The sequence below is a fragment of the Callospermophilus lateralis genome, chromosome 16 (genome assembly GCF_048772815.1).
Source record: "Callospermophilus lateralis isolate mCalLat2 chromosome 16, mCalLat2.hap1, whole genome shotgun sequence".
Lineage (NCBI taxonomy): Eukaryota > Metazoa > Chordata > Mammalia > Rodentia > Sciuridae > Callospermophilus > Callospermophilus lateralis.
Genome location: NC_135320.1, coordinates 44,087,724 through 44,108,798, shown reverse-complemented (window position 1 = coordinate 44,108,798; position 21,075 = coordinate 44,087,724).

The following is a 21,075-nucleotide window of genomic DNA, read 5'->3' as shown; positions in this document are numbered from 1 at the left end:
TTCCCATAATTTTAATGGATGTCGTCACAGGGCCATGCACCAATTAGAATAAATAAAAATCTGTGCCATTATTAGTGAGTTATGCCAGACTAAACTCCACCTATTTGCCTGTGCTGGTTAAAATAGTTGACACCCCCACAATACCAGTTAAAATAAGAAACAGAAGAGTTACAGCCTGTAATACAAGATAAAAGAGGGGGTCATAAGCCCCAAGAATTCTCCCCTTAATTGTCCAAGTTTGCCTGTCCTCTAAGTCAATAAAAATACATGGAGGTTCCTTATTGACTATTGTAACCACATGCCAAAGTTTATCTCATCAAAGGACAAATATGTAATATTACTGAGGTGACTGAAAACAAAGACACCCCCATCATGAAATATCTTGCTACAATTGACCCCATCAGTATGTTTTATTCTGTCCCCATTATGGGCTTCCCAGACTCCATTTATCATCTTCCAAGTACCAAATCTACCTTTACCTGCTTGCCTCTGGGGTAAACAGCTTTGCCATGGTCCATAACCTTTGCCACCAAGAGCTAGGAAATATATTCATTTGGCTTCTATTCACTAACAGCATTATGTAGATGATATTCTCTGAATATCACTAGAAATTCTGAAATCTGAATCACTAGAGGCTATTCTAGGCAGACATGGATGCCACAGTGTCCCAACTTCAAAACAGAGACTGGGTTATCACACCACTTAAAATCCAACAACTAGTGACTTCTGTTAAATTCCAGAACACTAGCTAAAGCTCTTGCTTTTGGTTCAGGCAATGGAAAAAGGACAGTTTCCTTGTACAGAGTAGAGAACTATGGGCACTATCCACATAGCAAAAGTTGGCAAGTGCTTGCCTAAAAATCTGTGTCACCCATGTTTCTGTTCATGTCACAGCCAGCACATCTAAGGCTCTCTTCAGTGATGCAGCTGATTCATTCATGATAGGTCACTCTACGCTCAACATTATAGGATCTATTCAAACCTAAAGTTCCACCTAAAAATCTTCCATGCTATTCATGCTCTTAAAAAATGGGTGATCAACCTAATTTCCCCCTCTAAGTCCCTCAAAGAAATTATTCCTTCAGGGCTATTTCCACAAAAGAGTACATTATCAGAATGGGAGATAACTACAGTTCATAAATGAAAATGACATTCGAAAGTAATGATAGAACTGGCACTCCATCCCACCATGATAACACTGGTTACTGGTGGCGACAAATTCCATTTCTTCAGATGTGAAGATTGAACACCCAGGAAAAGCCTAGGCAAGCAGAGAATAGTAACACAGACTTCTCCGCAGAGAAGGGGAACCAGAGCTGAGTGTTCCTGAGAGGGGTGACACTTGTCCTTTTTACCATTTCCAGGTTTATTACTTCTCCTGTCCTCTAGGGACATTCAGTGAAGAGAGGGGCAATTCAAGGGGATCCACCCAGGGAATACTCATTAATAATTTCTTGCGAGGAGGGACAGTCTCCCTGGAGGCAGGTAACCTTTTGGTTATGGTTAGGGGAAGGGGAATGTCCTGAAGGTGTTACATTTCAATCCCCCAGAAGCAGGTAACTTTGGCCGTGAGTGATGGGGATGTGTCCTGAAGGCATTAATATTCCATTCCCCTTTGAACCAGCTTCTACCTTCCCAGCCCTATTCATCTTCCATCTTCCTGACCAGGCTGGATTTCTCTTTCTACACTAACTGCCTGACCTTTGTTCTTGCTTCAAAACCAATAGTAATAATTCATGCCGGAAAGAAACGAACACCAAACAATAAAAAGCCTATCAGATGCAGCTGCACATCATGGTGTGGGATGTTGATCTTATTATCATTAGTCTGGCTACTTTCATTGTCCTGTGATCTAAAGGCTTAAACAAGCCCCGTTTCAACTAGACATGGCAAATGCTGGGGTCTAAATGCCATTGAGTTTGGCTAATGCAAACCCTGCTCCACAAAACTCTTACCAACTTCCCCATCACCAACTAACTCGTAAGTCAGACAAAAGATCCACAGTGATTGGTTAAATTGGAGGGGCTTCCTATAGGCTAACACTGAAGTTCCCACCTCAACCACAGATGTTTTAATAGGCAAACTTTAACCAAGGGCAAATTGGGCCATACGATTGACCATCTACGTACAGCAGAACATCTCTCATCACTCATACCAGAAAAACCTTGTACTGTTGACAACTTTTAGATTCAGCTACCCTTGATTGAGATTTTAATGGTGCCAGCAAGATTCAGGTGTGTTGTAATTGAACATTGATCCAGTTACAGCAATACCCAATATCATCTTTTCTGTGGATCCACAAAGCCTTTGACTTAAAAGATGATTGCACATCCATCCCAGGGCCCAACATATATTCAAATTCTACAAACAGCTCAGCCTCATTATAACACCATAGAGCCACAAAAATATAACCCCATCAATTTAAGTGGGCTCCAGTGGAAAGGATACCCCACTACCACACTGGCCCAACTCAAAACCTTGCCATTAGGAATGATTTTGCTTCTGCCTCTCAGCCAACTACACCAGAACTTGGAAAGTCTCACCCCCATAGGAGACCCCAGATTTGTTTTGTTTTGGTTTTATGGGTTTGTTTGGGGTTTTTTTGTTTGTTTTTTTGTTTGTTTTTTTCTTGTTTGTTTTTGTTTTTTGGTTTTTTGCCCAAAAACTCAGGCCTACTCTGTAATCCTGTAAACATCTCAGTCCTATCCCTTATGATTGTAATCCAACTCCAAAACCTCATTAAAGTTAAGCCCCTTGGGAACCAAACCCAGTGTATCCATAATGTTTCTAAGATTCATGTTCTTGCTAATGCCACCCGCCTCTCCTGCCCAGAGGGTAGTTTTACTGAAGTCTCCAAATTGTGTGCTCTCCAAAGTATAACAGAATCACACTGGCCTCTGGATACTCAAATCTTTTAGTCGTTCTATTGTTTCCCTTCCCCCTTCTTCATTTTCAGCTCCCCCACTTTTACCTCAATCTCTCCTGTCCTAACAGTGTCTATTGCTCTTCTACTCTAAAACACTGAATGGCATAAAAAAATATAGACCCATTGCCCTAGGCCCTTGGATATTTACACATATATACAAAATGCATATGCATTTGACTGAGCTTACCTATTAGGCATTGACTATCTGTAACTGTTGGACTTGCTATTATCCTTCCACATATCACACCACACATCTTCTCTAGAAATGGAAAATATCCAGTAAATGACTCCTCTTCTAAATTTTCCTTGCATGGCCAGTGGAATGACTGCTTGTTTCCTCAGTATATATCACAGATGAACCGCCACTCCATTACCATATGTCCAACAAAAACCACTTTCTCCCCCTAGTGTCATTCTCTAATATTCCCATTTACCTAAAATAAGGTATGATTTTTCCAGCCTAGAGATAACACCACAGGCTTATATGTTACCCAACAAATAAGGATGTATAACCCCTCTACTTTGTTCTTCTATTAACCACAAATCAAAAGCTACACAGATACATTCTGGTTTCTCTTGGCTTCCCATTTAAATAAATGCTAATCATTCTCTACTGCCCCCGCCCAATATCATTCATACCTATGATACATATGCCACGTTTATACCTATTATGAGGGCTTATCACTACCTTGGGACTTGCTAGAATGGACATAGGGAACATTGCTCTAAAACTCATTGATACTAATCAACAAATGTCCAAAACTCCAGTATCTCATATTTCTAAAGTACAACAAATAATAAGTCTGCTTAGCCAAAGCCAGGGAACCCTGGCAAAAAAAAAAAAAAAAAAAAAAAAGTTTTTGGCAATGAATTTGCCACTGATTACATAGTATCTAGTCAAGGTAATGTTTAACATTAATGCTTCCTGCTACCACCAATCAAGTGGCTACTCTCATGAAAAGCCTAGACCACAAAATCATCATTAAAAACATAACTCACAACTTCAACACACTCTGTAAATCAAAGAAGATGCTACTGAGGTCCCCATCATCACCAATGTATTCTGGAAACACTAAACAAATAAAGGAACTGTCTTCAGACCAAACTTCAGGAACTCCTCATGTTTCTATGTGGTCTTTTTCTTTTTACTGTCATAATAAAAACGTTTTCTATGTTCATTAATTCAACCTTTAGAAAAATTGTAATCTTTTGGTCAAACCTTTATACTACTTAAGTCACACAAATACCTTAAATAATTGAGCTCAAAATTGATGTCAAGGAATCAATTATTATATATATTTTATTTGTGAATTTTTTCTCTTTTTAATTTATTGTGTTTTCTTGATCTTGTTTGGATACCCTGGCTAGAGGCTGGCCAGTTCCCTTTCTTGAGCAGCTGATTAAGTCCACACCCCAACCATTTCCTTTATCAGGGACATTTTACTCTAAGTACCTAACCTAATCACTACAGGACCAGACAACAGACAAGGCGACAGCGCCTCTTCCCTGGAACCCACAAAAATTATGGGGAACCCGGGGAATTAGCTAACCCCACCCTGTTTGCCATACATAAGCTGTGCCTGACTGGTCCACTCTAGCTTGCTGGTACTCTGTTTGCAGGTACTACCTCCCGCCTGGCCCTGCCCAGAAGACTTCTCTGCTTGGAGCTGTAAGTAATAGAGTTCTTCTGCCTTGCATCTGCCCAAGCATTCTTATGTTGTGCCTAGCCACCAACAGAACTTCTAGAGCTCACTACTCTCAATGTATTAAAGCTGAAAAGTTTTAAGACAATTTCTTATTAAGCTTTTAAGTCTTGTGGCAGGGGGGTCATGGGAAATTGAACCCAAGAGTGCTTTACCAGTGAGCTACATTCACAGCCCTTTTTATTTGTTATTTTGAGACAGGGTCTTGCTGTTGCCCAGGTTGGTCTCAAACTTGGGATCCTCCTGCCTCAGCATTCCAAGTTGCTGGGATTACAAATGTGCACTACCATACCCAGCTAAACTTTTATGTCTAACAAGTTTAAAAATCTTGAAATTTTAGTGGAGAAATATAAATTATTATTTACTTATTCCTTGATTAATACTCAATGGTTATTCCTTTAAGCAATGTAAGTGATAGAACTAAATGAGTTCCTTTAAATATTTTAAACTATGTTAATTAAAAACTTATCTCTTGAACATCTCAAATGCTTGCCATGTTAGTCTTTTATAAATATTTTTAAATGGGAAGAAAATACTAATAATTAAGGAAAACTCAAAAAGGAATAGAACAAATGTGTGTACTAATAATTTTCTCTTAAACATTCAAACTGTGAAGACAGTTGGATATGGTGGCATATGCCTATAATCCCAGCCACCTGGGAGACCTACTTGAGCACACAAGTTTGAAAGTAGCCTGGACAACTTAGAGAGACCCCATCTAAAACAAAACCACTCTGTAGAGACTCACAAAAAATTTTTCATATGGTTCATATATCTAATTTTCTAATATGCCAGGTTCTATTACAAGTTTCAAGTACCTTAAGAAACAATCTTCATAGATTATTCCAATGATTATAAAATTGGATTTCTAGACTTAATATAAATGTATTAACACTCCAGATTTGATTGAGCTTAACATCCCTGTAGTTATTTCTCTTTTCCCAGAATTGCAAAGTCACTTAGTCAAATAAAGAGAAGAGACTTATAACCTCATTGGGCTGAGGTAACTGTATTGAGAATCAAGGCCAAAGTTGAAATGTCAATTAAAAAACTTGAGAGAGGAGCAGAGACCTAGTTAGGTATTACATCCACCTGAGGTGATCTACCTGATCCACGGTTCAGCATGCTGGTCATTTTCTTCATGAAACCTGATATATCATATGAACCTTTACCCAATTTTTAAAGTTACCTCTTTAACAAGTTTTTTGTCTGATTTTGTCTATGAAAATCCTCCTCCATGTTAATATTCTTTATCACTTAGCTAAATTTAATTAATTTAAATTCACGTTTTTTGTAATTTTCATATCTGGTTTGATGTCAATTATCCAATTGCCATTTTATTGACTTTTCCCTACATGATTAGTGCTATTTACTGGATACTTTATTTTAGAACATGGAATTAAATATGCTAGCAGGACAGAACTGGCACTGTGAATTTTCTGAAGGAGGTAATAAAAAACAGGAAATGAGACTGTGCTAATACAGTACAGACCAGTGTGAGCTAGGTGGGTTCTCTCTGGGGCCTTTCTGGCACAAGCACTTTTTTGTGTCCTTCTTGGTGTGTTCTTAGTGTCTAGTTAGGTTTCTCTCATTGCCCTTACCTCAGTTATTTCTAATTATCTGAAGGTGAGTACTACAGCAGCAAAAAGCAAAAATGTAGGAGTCCAACAGAATTACACTGAGGTGGCATTATGGTGAAAACAACGATGTTTAAACTTCAGGTCAGTCCACTTGCTTGGTCTACTTCCAAGATCTTAAAAGGGCCCTAGAAATGTGTTCACATTGTCATAAAATTTACAAAAGATATTTTACCCCAAATCAGTCAAACGCATTATCATTTTAGTCTCTCTACCTGTCAGTGTACTTCCTGTGTCAAGTGGTGGAGAAGCTTCCAGCATTCCAGATCCAGACAGGGAAACTGAGTTTAGAATAATTTTAGTTTGGCTTTAGTGGGTATTTACGGGGTTCCTAGTCACTTCTGTATACATATTTATAATTTATTGCTAGCCATGCTGGAATAATAAAAAAAATATTCAGGGCTCAAAGCCATATCAAAATGTGCTAATAGCTCCTAGATTCACACATTTGTGGGATACTGAAAAGAAACAGATTATGAAAGGTACACGGACAGTACTAATATATTGTAAATTATTTATCTACCAAATGTGTAAAACTGCAGGCAGAGAATTTGGTTTTCATCTGATATTAGTCAAGATGAAAGTTCTCTCCTCTAAATATATCTGATACTCTCTGATATATGATGAAAACCACATCATACTTTAAAAATTTCTTAGTGGAAATAGAACAAAAATTAAACAATCCTGTGTTCTAAGGCACAGGCCTGAAGAAATATTTCAAATGCATATGAAGTTTTTTGTATCTGGTATCAATAACGAATACAAAATGAATTTTAATCAACCATTCTAGAATTATGAATGGAGTCTCTTCCTCTTCTTTCCATAGAAAATAATACAAAATGTCTGCCATATGAAGAGTTAATCAAAGATTATGACCCTGAAATATAGGTAAAAGGTATGATAGAATTATGTCAGGCTGTGAGTTAATATAAAATATTGTGCTATATTTTTTGTTCTGTTTCTTCTTTGGTGTTTAACATTTGTAATGTCAAGATTTTTTATTTCTTTTCTTTTTCCAAATAGTTGCCTTAGAAACTAATTTTTATAATTAATTTTGCATTTCCTTTTTTTTTGTAAAATTACATTCACCATTTTATACATCTTTAGGTTACAGTTTTGTGGCACGACATATATGCACAATATTGGGCAATCATCACAGCTCTTCATGTCCAGATCTTTTCCACCTTCCCAAACTGGAGGTCTGTTCCCATTAAACAACAACTTCTCCCTTCCCTAGGTCCTGAAAACCATTGCTCTACTCTATCTCTGTAACTAACTATTCTAGGTACCTTATGGAATTGCAATCCTAGAGTCTTTGTCCTTTAGAACCTGGCTTATTTCACTTAGCATAGTGTCATCATAGTTTATCCATGCTGTGGCATGTATTATTCCTTTCCAAGGCCAAATAATATTCCTGTATGTGTGTGTGTGTGTGTGTGTGTGTGTGTGTGTGTATTGTTTATTCATTTATTTGCCAATAGACTTGGTTTGTTCCCACTCTTGGGTATTGTGCATAATCCTGCTATGAAAATGAATAATCTATATCTGTTGAAGTCTCTGCTCTCATTTCTTTTGGGTTTGTACCCAGAAGTAGAAATGCTGGACCAGATGGCAATTGCAAGTTTAATTTTTTGAGGAAATGCCACATCATTTTCAACAGTGTCTGTACCATTTTGCATTCTCGCCTACAATGTGCAAGGATTTCAATTTCTCCACATTATTGATGGCATTGTTTTCAGGAGGGGTTTTGTTTGGTTGTTGTTTATTTTATAATAGCTATCTAGTTGTTGTGAAGTGTATTTTTAAGGGGGCCCCCAAAAAACCTCTGTATCACCTGGACTTAGATCTGAACTTCAGTTCTACCAAAGTGGTCAATTTGCTCCATTTCTCTGTGGTTTTGTTTCCTCACTTGTAAGATAAAGCTAACAGTAAGCTTGTCTCTAGGATTGTTTTGAAGAGATTGTGAAATAATACATTTGGAATCATCAGCATAGCACCTCCCTCAGAAAATGGCAATACCTTCCTCACTACCTAGCTACACATCTTTCCCGTGTACTATATTGTGAGCTTCTTACTTATTTTTTATCCCCAGAACCCAGCTTAGGGCCCAACAACAGTCAGTAGTTTTTGGGGTTGTTTTGTTTGTTTTTCAGTACTGGGGATTAAACCCAAGGGCACTTTACAACTGAGCTACATTTCCAGCCCTTTTTTACTTTTTAGATATACTTTATTTTGAGTTAGGGCCTTGCTAAATTATCAAGGCTGGTCTCGAACCTGCAATCCTCCTTCTTCAGCTTCCTGAATCACTGGAATTACAGTTGTGTACCACCACACCCAGCACACAGTCAGTACTTTAGGACTGTTTGATGATGGGCTTTAAAATAATCTGTAGAATGCAGGTCACATTCTTTTAGCCAAAAGAAGGTGGAAATTCAGAGCTGGGGTTGTAGCTTAGCAGTAGAGCACACGCCTGGCACATAGTGCTGGGTTCAATCCTCAGCACCATATAAAAAGAAATAAACAAAATAAAGCTATTGTGTCCAACTACAACTAAAATATATTTTTTTAAAAAAAATAATGTAGGAATTTAAATATTCTTAGGTGAAGAGAAATTAAAGTAAATATGAGAATCTGGGTGCTCTATAATTCACTGAATGCAATTAAGTCCTTATCAGTATAATAAAATTTTTATTGTTCCCATTCCCTAAAGTATCTTTGCCCATGCTCAGCAAAGCATTTTATTTTTCTCATAAAATTGTGAATCATAGCATCTCTCTGCTATTGCTTTAGACTAATATTTGTATTTAGTAGACCCTACCAGACCACTGCAATGAGATTCTGGTGCCCCAAAGGGTAAGAAAGAATAATGTCATGTGATTTAGGATGCTGCCTCATCTGGGCTATTTCCTGCTCAGGAATATATATATTTATAAAATTGAAGCCTACAATATTCAGAGATCCCATTCCTATGTAGGCCTACATGCCAACACTTGAAAATGATAGTAATTATGACACCTGGTTAAAAAATAAAAGTCCTAAAAGTATCTAGAATAGTATGAACGTAAGTTTAATACCTCCAAGATCAATCAAAACATAAGAAGAGCTTTTATTTATATATGTCAATCATACTTAATCTATTTTTGTGTCTTGATCTGATAATAAAGTTTGAAATTATGCATCCTTAATATAGGACTGCTAAAATCACTTCTGTGAAAAGTTAATAAAAATAAATAAATATTAAACCAGACACAATAATGTATTTATTTATTCATTTGTTTATCAATAGATACTCAGTTTATTCCCACTGTTGACTATTGTGTATAATCCTGCTATGAAAGTAAATATGTAAATATCTGTTGAAGTCCCTGCTTTTCGGTTTATACCCAGAAGTAGAAATGCTGAACCAGATGGTAACTGCATGTTTAATTTTTTTGAGGGAATGCCATGCCATTTTCCACAGTGTCTGCATCATTTTGCATTCCCACCAGCAATATGCAAAGATTTCAGTTTCTCCACATGATTGCCAACATTATTTTCTGGGGTTTTGTTTGATTGTTGTTCAGTTGTGTGTTGGCACATATCTGTAATCCCAGCTGCTTGGAAAGTTGAGGCAAGAGCATCTCAAGTTCAAGGCCAGCCTGTGCAACATAACCAGATGCTGTCTCAAAATAAAAATTTAAAAAGGCTAGGGCTATAGCTCAGTGGTCGAGGACCCTGGGTTAAATCTCCAGTACCAAATAAACAAATAAATGTTGATAAAAGGAAGAACTTGTCATACTAAGACAGTTGAAGTTACTTTTTATTCTGTAAAAATTAAAAGCACCTCTATTTTCATTAGCAAGTCAAACTGGGTGGACAAGATTGTTGTTGACTTTCATGTTTATAGAAATGAGCTAGGATGTTTTACATGCTGACTACAATTAAATCATCCAAGGTTACTATGAGGGTTCCAGATCCCTTACTTAGAAAAGAAAAAGGAAATAGAACATAGCCAAAAAGTTTTAAATGCTCTTTAAGAATGTCCAGGTTTTCAGATCTGCTAAAGCAAGGTCACGTATGAAGGGCTTGGCTTGGTTTCCTCTCATTTCACTTTTCCCATGACCACTAACCGCCATTATCATTTGTATCCCCAGAAGTTTGAATAAAGTCTGAGCAAAACTAACCTTCACTGATTCTGCTTACTGAGCTGATTTTCAAAGGGGAACGCATACAAATAAACATACAAAACACAAGAAGCAGAAGTCCTGATGGGTTGATAAATTACAGATTATACAGTGTTGCCAGTTCTCTAGAACACTTCAGCCAAATCTACATGCCATCTAGTCCAGCTTTGCAAGCGGCTGGTCTAACTCTCCTCCCTTCCATTTCCTAGCCTGATTCCAAAAGGGTGGGTGCCCTGTTATTTCTTGCTACAAAAGAAGTGATCTGCCAGCACCTTACCCCACCCCCGTATAGCCCAAACCCAGGGATCCTCACTCAGCATTTGACTGTTTGTTGAACTATAATCCTGCCCTTCCCTTTCCATTAGGATCCAGAACTATAATAGTTTCTTACTCATAAGTAAACATAACTTCCAACAAGAAATAAATTAACATGGGTAACAAGGGTCAACAACCCATCACAGTGCCAGGTGCCCATTCATTTCTCCTTCAGGTAGAGATTTCAAGGACACTTTGAAAAGAGAACATTGCCCCTATGTTTCCTAGTAAAAAGCAACAGGGCCAACTAACCATGGACCTGTCCGTTGACTAGAGTACTGATTACCATGTGAGGTACCCTGGGAAGTTGCTCTGGCCAAAACCTCTCCCTTACCAGCCTATACATTCCATAACATACAATCGTCAGAAACATATCCCTTTATTTAAGATCTGTTGAGTTTAAAATCACCATATAACACATGGATGGGACTGGAACATATTAAGCCATTTCCTGCCATTAATGATTTGATGTAAATTTCTTTCAAGGTAGTTAACTAGCCAAGGCTAGTCAAATTCAGATGTCAGATTGGAAAGTTCAAGAACTATGTCCTAGGAATCCAGGGTGATCTCCGAAGTGGCTTAGCTGAAAAACAGTGTTAGGAAATTGTGAACTTTGGGGGGGAAAAAAAAAGGGATAGCAAGCAGGACGAAATCTGATATGAACAAAGAGGTAGAAGGGCAAAGCCATTTCACAGATCTATCAACCGACTGCAATCCTGACCTCTGGTTTCCCTAAAGTAAGAGCTTTCACAAAGTAAACATGGTATTTTAATGTACTATTTGAGGTGGCCATGCAATTATGATATATAGTTTAACTGGAATGAGGGGAAACTCCCAAAGGAAGAGCCCAGAAGGAGCCCAAGATTATGAGAGAAGAAAGTGGTGATTGTTTGGAAATGTTCTTAGGTGTCCTGGTCTGCCACTGATCTATGATCTTCAAACCCAAACTGCAAGGGAAGATTTTTTTCTGAGCCTCCCTGGAAGAAACCCATGACCCAAAACATCCTTCTCCAGAAAGTCTGTCCAGAGGCAGGCTACTGGTCCAAGTAGAGTCCTATTTGGTTTTAGGAGGGAGGACCTGTGGGGACATGATTATGAAAAGTCTGGAACCTCTTCATTTCAATACTTAGCTCTTGGACCACCTAAACAGATAGGGCTTTGCCCCCACCCCTAACAGTAAAAACTTACAAATCTCTGAATTTTCTTTTTTTTATATATTTTTCTCCCCTCCCCCCCCCAAAAAAAATTTAGTTTTAAGAAGGATGAAGGATCAATCTTGACAAAATTTATCAAAAAACTGATAAAAGCATATTGTGCATGTCAACTGCTTCAGTCGCAATGTGTGGCACAATCATCAAAAACATTCTATACTTCTTTATTCAGAAAAATTAAATTTCCACATGTTCAAAGCAATATGTACTGCAACTAAAGGCAAGAAGGAACATTTTATTTAAATGTAATTCACAAAATTCTGCCTTCTCTTTGCTTTCAACGTTTTCTGGTTTTATTTCCACTATGGGTAACTAACTGAAAAGTTATACAATTCATATTCTCTTATAAGCAATGAAGAGAAAATGAGATTCAATAGCATATAAATAATTCTCCATCATCCTTATATCCTTTTGACGTGTTCAGTGCTTTTGTTTTTTATAACATACAATGTGATAGCACAGCATATGTAGTGTGTTGCAGGCAGCTATTAAACTGTCCATAATACATATTCTCAACCCCATGTCCCAGATAGGACTTATCTGCATCTTTCCTGGACACTGGTCCTGCTCCTAGAAATCTCAGCCATTTCTGACAAAGGACATACAATAATGTTTTTAAAGCAGTCATCTCTAAGTGTGATTCTCAGACCAGCAGCATCAGTATCAGCATCACGGGGGAACATGATGCAAATTCTCCTCTCTTAACCCAAACCCACTGAACCAGAAATTCTGAAGGTGAGGTTGGGCAAACTGTTATTTTAACAAGCTCTCCAGGTGATTCTGATGCACACTAATGTTTGAGAACCACAGCTTAAAAACATGAAGCAAGGATTTTCATATGCTTTGGGAATTATCCCTCAAGTTTAATTTTTCTATTCACTTTAATGTTTTGTTATGTCATGAAATTTTCCCCTTGATTTTTTTCAAACAAGCACATTTTTCTTTCATAAGAGTACAATGTTCGTGGAGGTCGCATAAAATAAAATAACTTCTCATCTGGTCAGGTGATTTCCAATTTTATAAGGCAATAAAATAATACTACAAAGTTGCACCCAGCTCCATTGATATGCCATGTCAGTAGACACGTAGAAATTGCAGAAATGGCTTTTCTCCTCATATAAGTGTTTAAATATGAGGCTTTTGAGAAAAAATTTATATAACTATTATAGAAATAATATATACTCATTGTAATCATCAAACAATACCAATGTAAAGCAAGTAAAATTTAGTAATCTGTCCTGACTCCTCTCTTCCAATCATCTCCCCTTCAAGGCAACAAATGCTGCCAGATTGTATTATCTTTCTACTGTCAATGCACTGCATGCATACGCTTGTATATGCAAAAAGAAAGCTTTATAAACAAAATTGGATCGTATTATGCTTTTGCTCTGAATTTTGCTTTCAACACTTAAAATATCACAAACACAGTTGCCTTGTATCTATTTCATCCATCCTCTGTTAGGTTATTTTGAAATGCCTACTCTTGGAAACACTGATTCAGTTAGCGTGAGTGTGTGTGTGTGTGTGTGTGTGTGTGTGTGTGTGGTGTGTGTTTCCAATTACTCTTTTTAAATTTTCATAGTGTAGATTCCTAAAAATGAGATTCTTGGTGTTTAAATCTATGTCTATTTATAATTTAAATGAGAACTGCGAACTAATGATTGTAACACTTTACATTTCTACAAGGAATAATATTGATGTTTTCAGTTTTGGTCTCCCACTGTTTTGGCTTGCATTTCCAGACACAGTGGTTACCACTGGAGATTTCGCAAGAGGAGTCAAAATGCTTCCTTGGAAGCAAAGAGGGAAAGATAACTTCCTGATGTTCTGAATGAGAGTGGGTTTGGTGGGCTTCCCTGCTGCTCAGCTGTGGGGATTGATATCAGTTCTGCTCAAAGTCACAGTTCCTCAACAGGATGTTAGAGTTGACCAGCACGAAGCAGGCTACACATTGGAAACTGACAGTGGAACACTTTCTCTAAAAAATCTTAGGAATACATTGGGTTTAACTAGTTTTACCAATTCAGGGAACCAGAGTTTTGAGTTTCTCACCTCAGGCAAAATTAGCAACCCTCCACCCAGCTGGGAGCCCCTGCATTCTACCTGAGCCTATACACAATGAAACCTATTCCTGTTTGTTCTTATGACTATATTTTGGAGGCTCCTGGGCCTTGCTTGTTCTGCTGGTTGAACCTTACCAGTCAGATGTTGGCATCGAGATTGGGCCATAGATAGGCAAATTGTCATCTTTCCTGATCTCTTGTGTTTTCTTATTTGTATATGGCCACAGTTGTTCTCCCCGTGTTTAAAAATAAACAAGCAAAGGCTATAGAGAAGATGTTAAAAGTTGATCACCCTTTTATAAATTTATCTAGAATAAAACACAAAGTATATAAAGTGATTTTCCAATCCTTCCAAATGTTAATTTTAAAGAAAAAGCCCCTATGTACAGATGAGTGCAGAACACTGCAGCATAAAGACCGTATTTGGCTTCCCCAGCCTGCAATGTGAGAAATTCCTTTTACCATAATAATATTAGGAAAGCTCTGTCCAGCCAAGCAGGGTTCACTTTCTTAAGTCATAGCGGTTCATGAGGCCAGGCAAAGTTTCAGAATCATTTAATCTCACCTTTCAACATCCATGATGGTTGAACTGAAGCTATCTATTTTCAGATTTATGTGCCTGTAATTTTTTCATGATGCTCTGAAATGTAGCACCTGGAAGTTTATTCCCCAGGAGATGCTCAGCTGCATCTCTGACCTAACCTTGAATCCTGTTCCTAAGACCTACCCCAGCTCACCAAACACCTCCCCATTTCATCTTGGATCTTTCCGTTCTTGGAGCTTTTCTCATCAGTCTTTTGGGAACCAAGGGAGAGAGCTATGAGGCAGCTGTTGCTGCCAGTATCATGAGTGGAAGCTGAGCACCTACCCCCATCCCAGCACCTCTCTCTCCACATACCTCTAGGTGGCACTAAGAAGGACCTACTGCTTGGGCTAATTTGATACCCTCAGATCTGTCACAGTTTATGATCTAATGAAAATTGAACTCATTTATTCTCTAGTTAGGAGGTTTCAGTTTTCTAGTACTAAGATTAGACCAAGTCTTGGTAGAGAGATGGTATCTCTTTGCTGAAAATGGTGTACTAAGATTCTGGCGTGTTTTCCAGAGATGAGATTGGTTTTTGTTTGTTTGTTGTCTAGCTCAGTGTATCATAGAGCTGTTTTGCTTCATTGAAAGTTCTATTATTCGGGGCTGGAGATGTGGCTCAAGTGGTAGTGCAACCACCTAGTATGCATGAGGCACTGGGTTCGATTCTCAGCACCACATAAACATAAAATGGAGATATTGTGTTCACCTAAAAAAAAAACTAAAAAATAAATATAAAAAAAAGAAAGTTCTATTATTCCACTTCCAAATGGATCTTTTTCATGAGCGAAATCAAATGGTTTGTTCTCATTATCACTAACCTTCCATGGAAATAAATGAGCAAAATCAATTCATTTGTTAATTCATTCCAACATCTAACAAATATTTATGAATATATACTTAGCAAAATGAAAGATCCTAGGATTGATAAGATTCTGTCTCTGATTTCAAGTACTTAATCATCTATCATCTGACGGAGAGACAAGTATATATATAAATATAATCATGACTTGAATGTGAAAAGGGTCATAAGGAAGATACAATACAAATTCTATGGCATGTAGAGATGCTTCCAACTTTCATGAATCTCATGGAAGGATTCATTAAAGAAATACTGTAGTCCCCCTTATCAGCTGGCTTTACTCTCTTCAGTTTCGGTTTCCTGCAGTCAACCACCATCCAAAAATATTAAATGGAAATTTGCAGAAATAAGGCATTTATAAGTGCTTAGTTATACTCAGTAGTGATAAAATCTCATGCCATCCTACACGGAATGTGAGTCATTCCTTTGTTCATTGTATCCACACTCTATATACTCCCCATCCATACTACCTACTAGCCCTCTAGTTACCAAATCAACTATCATGGTATTGAAGTGCTTGTGTTCAATTAACCCTAACATACTAGCCTAACTTACATCATGATGCCTACATCATCCACCTCACTTGACCTCATTATGTAGACATTGTGTAATCTCACATCATCATGTGTGTCCTGAATGGGAAGCCGAGCATTTCACATGAAAGAGCAACAGATGTCAAATACTGAAGGTGGAGAGAGATGTATAGTGTAAATATGGACATGACAGCCCTGTTTTATTAAAAAATCAACAATATAAAGGAAATTTCTAATGTATATAGAAAAGTGGGCTTGAGGCCCTTGTGTGCTATTTCTAGGATTTACTTATTAAGCCAAGTTGTGGGAAGCTGTTGAAAGTTCCTGGACTGTGAATGAGTTGATTGGAACTGGGCTTCAGGACTATGATTTTCACAGTGTGACTTGTGGTAGACCTGAAAGAACAAAGGCTCAGGTCGTGCTGCCAGTTAGGATGTGATTTTATGTCAGCAGGTGAGAGGCAATGGTAAAGAAAGGAGAATAAAAAAGGAAGGAATGGCAGAGGACATGTAGACCCATACGGGCAGAATTCCTGCCTGGGAACTTGAAGAAGGGGAGGGATCGCTCTGAGAGATGGCTACACTCTGACCCTCAATAAGGCAGCACCATTAATAGATGTATTGGAGGCAAAAGGAAAACAGTTCCCATCAGCGCAGGCAGCATTTGTGGAGGCAAGAAGGGCCCAGAGTGTGGGCAAGTTACTCTAGCATTGCTGACCCTTACTCAGAGAGAAGGAGCAGACAAGTTTGTAATTAAGAAATAATATTCTCGAGTGTAGGGCTGGGCTCTCTGCTTGTATCTCACTGACTACTCAGAAGCTCCCTGCCCCCTTTCCCTGGGCTTGTGACCCTGCCCTTGAAGCACCCTCTTGTCCCCCTGTTGGGAAGACCCTGCCTGCTCTAGAGCTCCTTTTGCCACAGCCCAGTGCCCACTGTGGACAAGGACCCACCAGACAAGGCAACACCCTGACCAGAGGTAGATTAGGAAACTGCCCTCTGCCCAGTAGTTCTGAGGTGGGATAGGGTATACTACTACCCTGGAGCCTTCCCCTTTGACCTCTAGAATGTTCCAGAAGGCTGGATAGGTCCTTCTTTTAGATATCTGCCAGAAGCTGCACTGGAATGCTGTGCCCATCTGCTGGTGCCCTCCAACCCATGCAGCCTCCTCTTCCTCCTTTCCAGGACCTCCCAGCACTTGGGTTCATCTCCCCTGCAGTTTGGGGCCTGGCTGGTAAGGTGAGTGAAGCTGACATGTGCAGAGTGGCTCTGTATACCAGGTGACGTAGACCCACACTTTGTCCCCTTGGGGCGAAAGTCAGTGCTGTCAGATAGCAGGACACGGGCTGTTTCCTCCCACCTGACTACAGCTCCCCACTTAAAGCTGTCAGAAAAGGCCCTGTGCTGCCACCTCACCCCACTGCTCCATGGGCTCCTTTGTAAGGGGCTCCCTAGCAGGATAATAAAAAGTTTTGAGTTGGGAAAAAAAGAAATAATATTCTCATAGAAACACTTTGAAAGTAAATTTGCATTTTTAAGTGATTAGCAGATGGACCTGTTGACATCATTCATCACCTGTACAAACAGAAGTATTTGTTGTGCTGTGCTCCTGAGCACAGCACTCCAGGGGTTGGAAGCCACAATAGGCCAAATTTGGTTTTTAAATGATATGTTAGAAAATTAGAATTTCTGTCATTAGTGGTAAAACTATGCAGCTACCTAAAGCAAAAGTGTTGAGAAAAGAAAATATTTCTTTTAAATTTTTTTAAAAAGGGTAACCTGAAGGCAGAATAGTAATTACCAGAGATTGTGGGGGAAGAAGAGGGGTGATTAGTGAATACTGTATGTATGTATGTATGGAAATATCATACTGAGCCTAATTAATATGTGCAATATATGTGAATAAAAAAAGAAAGAGAGCTTTTCTGCAAGCAAAAGAGAAGAGGGAGGGAGAGAGAAAGAGAGACAGAGGGGAAGAAAGGAAGGAAGGGAGGGAAGGAGGGAGAGAGGAACGGAGGTGAAGGAAAGAAGGAGAAAGAGAAAAAGAGAAATGTTAGTTCTTGGAGGAGAGGGGAAGAGAGCAAGAGGAGGAAAGGAAAGAAAAGGAAAGGGGAAAGAAAGTGAAAATGTTTTATTTTTCCCCTAAATTTTGGATGGATTTGCCACAAAAGAGCAACCTCAATGGCTAAGCAAACTTAAGTAGGCTTAAGAGCCCTAATAAAATAAAACTTACACCAAAATCGATCTGACTCCTCTTCATGCTACTGTGCCACAGGGGAATTAAAGGTGAATAGTTTACATAAATGGCTTTATTGATAATCAGTTTGCCAAACGTTTTCAGTTCTTCTTAATTATTCCTGCACAAGTATTTATTATTGACATCAGCAATGATGCTTTCCTCAGAGCAATATATGATGTATTATCCACTTAAAAAAAGAGAATAATGGATGAATAATTAGTCACTTAACATGAACTAAAAACAGTGGGAAAATATCTAAAGAATGATCATCTTCATAGTAGTAATGAAACTTATTAGTTCACCCTATTATTTCAACTACCAGTATCTGCCCTTGTTAGCCCCATCCCTCATACCCACATTTTATTATTTATTTATTTATTTAGTGCTAGGGATTGAACTCAGGCCATGTGCTTCTTCAATGAGCTATACCCCCAGCCTTATACCCACATTTTATAAGGCAAACTCCCTGGACATTTTTTTTTTTTTTTTTAGCTCAGTATGAGCTAATTTCCTTGTATCTCCCACCTAAACATGCCAATGCAATCACACTGAGTGCAGAATTTCATCTTTTGACACTCAGTTGGCCTGTTTTCTCCTGGATAGCCCATCCACTCCCACCCCAATCTCTACCATTACTTAATGAATTCTGGAGAAGTTGCCCTTTTCTCCCTACCTATGATAAGCTAAATACTGGCCTTCAAAGACATCCACATCCTAATCCCCAGAATCTGCAAAAATGTTACCTTACACATCAAAAGGGACTTTGCAGATGTAGTTGAATTAAGTATCCTGAAATGGAAAGATTTATTCTAAATCACTCAAGTGGGCTTGATGCAAGTATAAGAGTTCTTATAAGAGGAAGGCAGAAAAGAAGCCAGAGAGAATATTCTTGGTTGATGACTTTGAAGATGGAGAAGGGAACATGAGCCAAGGAATATAGGAAGCTTCTAGAAGTTGAAAAAGGCAAGGAAACAGATTCTCCCCCAGAGCTTTCTGAAGGGGTACAACACTTCTGACACCTTGAATACAGCCTCTAAGATGCATTTTGGACTGGTGACCCCCAGAAGTGTTAAAAGGATAAATTTATATTGTTTTAAGCCACTGAATTTTTGGTAATTTATCATAGGAGCAATGGAAAACTACTACATTACCTCTACATGTGATGTTTCATAAACTCTTAACACAAAGCTGTGGAATGCCTGTTCAGAGAGAACAAATTGCATAATCAGCACAGTCCTCAGGATAACAGCAGCTGGAGAACTGGTGCTTACAGCACTGATCCAGAGCCGAAAGGACAGAGCGGGATCTAAATAGAGATTCCATACAGTGAGCACCCACTGCGCTCCAGACACTGCACCAAGTATTCTGTGTATGTTCTCTCTTTGACACTTTCTGCTTTATTCTCCTTTTAAATATTTTTGACATATACAATGACTGTCTTCTTGAGTATCTCATGGCCTTTGAGTGTGAACTCATTGGTTGGTGATGGTCAGTGGCTACTGACCTCTCTGAAGGAAAGATGGCCACTGACCATCACCAACCATGAATTAATTCTCCCAAGTGCCAGCTTGCCAAGGTTTGATGGTTCTACAAAAGGAAAATGGTGATGGTAGAAGATGATGAGAAAGCAGATGGATTTAAACTACATTTAGGAGGAAAAGACTTAAAATTGCCAGAGACCTGATCTGTACGTTTGGGAAAAGGAAATATTCAAAGAAAACTCCTAGATTTCTTCATCAAGAAAGCATCAAGGAAGATGCTAGTGCCATTTACAGAGAGTTTACAGGGAGAAAAATTTGTGAGAGATAGAAGACAAGAATTATATATTACATTTTGAATATACTTCTGATTTTATTCTAATTTTTAAAAAAGTTTTCATGCTGAGTGTCCAGAATAATTTCAATTACTTTATAGATTGACAAGAAAAGGTCAGTAGTGTATTTGGTGTTTATATATGCGTATTTTTAGGGAAAATTGGTATTTCATCTTATAAATAAAATCTGATTTGGTTTATTTAAGACACAAAGAGTTAGTGAATATTTCAAACAAGTGGAGTTGCAGGAGATAAAAGAGTACAAACTTTCACGCTTTCTATCTTTCTGGAAAGAATTATAGAAGAACTGTGAAATGAGTCTCCAAAACCTGACTGGCAAAGATTTAATGGGATTTGAATGTTGTTGTTTTTTTTTGTGTGTGTTTTCTTTTCTGTATCTTTTATCTCTTATTTCGTTTTAAATTTCTTCTTCTTAACCAAATGCTGCAACCAGGAAATGTAATCTGTGTGGAGCATCAGCATTTGTTCTCCATGTTCCTCCAAGGAATTCAGTCTCCTCTTTGATATATCATGTATAACACCAGTACATGGGTCTTGATCCAGTAGAGTTTACTCCAGGCTCAGTTTTTAGAATAGAGGCATGTCCTAGGGCATACAAAGGGGACAATGATCAGTGATAATATATGTGCAACTATCACAGACACTAGTGGAACGAACCTCTGTTGTGACCCCACTGTCCCACGAAGTTGTCAATGATATGTGAGATCCCATTGCATCCTGCTTCTACAGGATTCTTGCAGAGATGAAAGTGAACAGAAGCTATCCCTCAGTGAAACTGGTCTTCTCTTCCTCCAGCTTCCCCTCCTGCCTCCCTCCATCTTCATGTCAGCCTTTCTTTTAGTTTTAAGCTCATCATCTTTCTTCTTCCAGATCTTCTTGACCAATCAAAATAAGACAGGTCCTGAAGTCATCATTTGCATTTCACCGAACCTTATTTTTACTTACATGTCAGCTAGTTCAGGTATTTCTATTTTTAAGTGTTGTTTGAATTCCCCTAGGCCTCATCC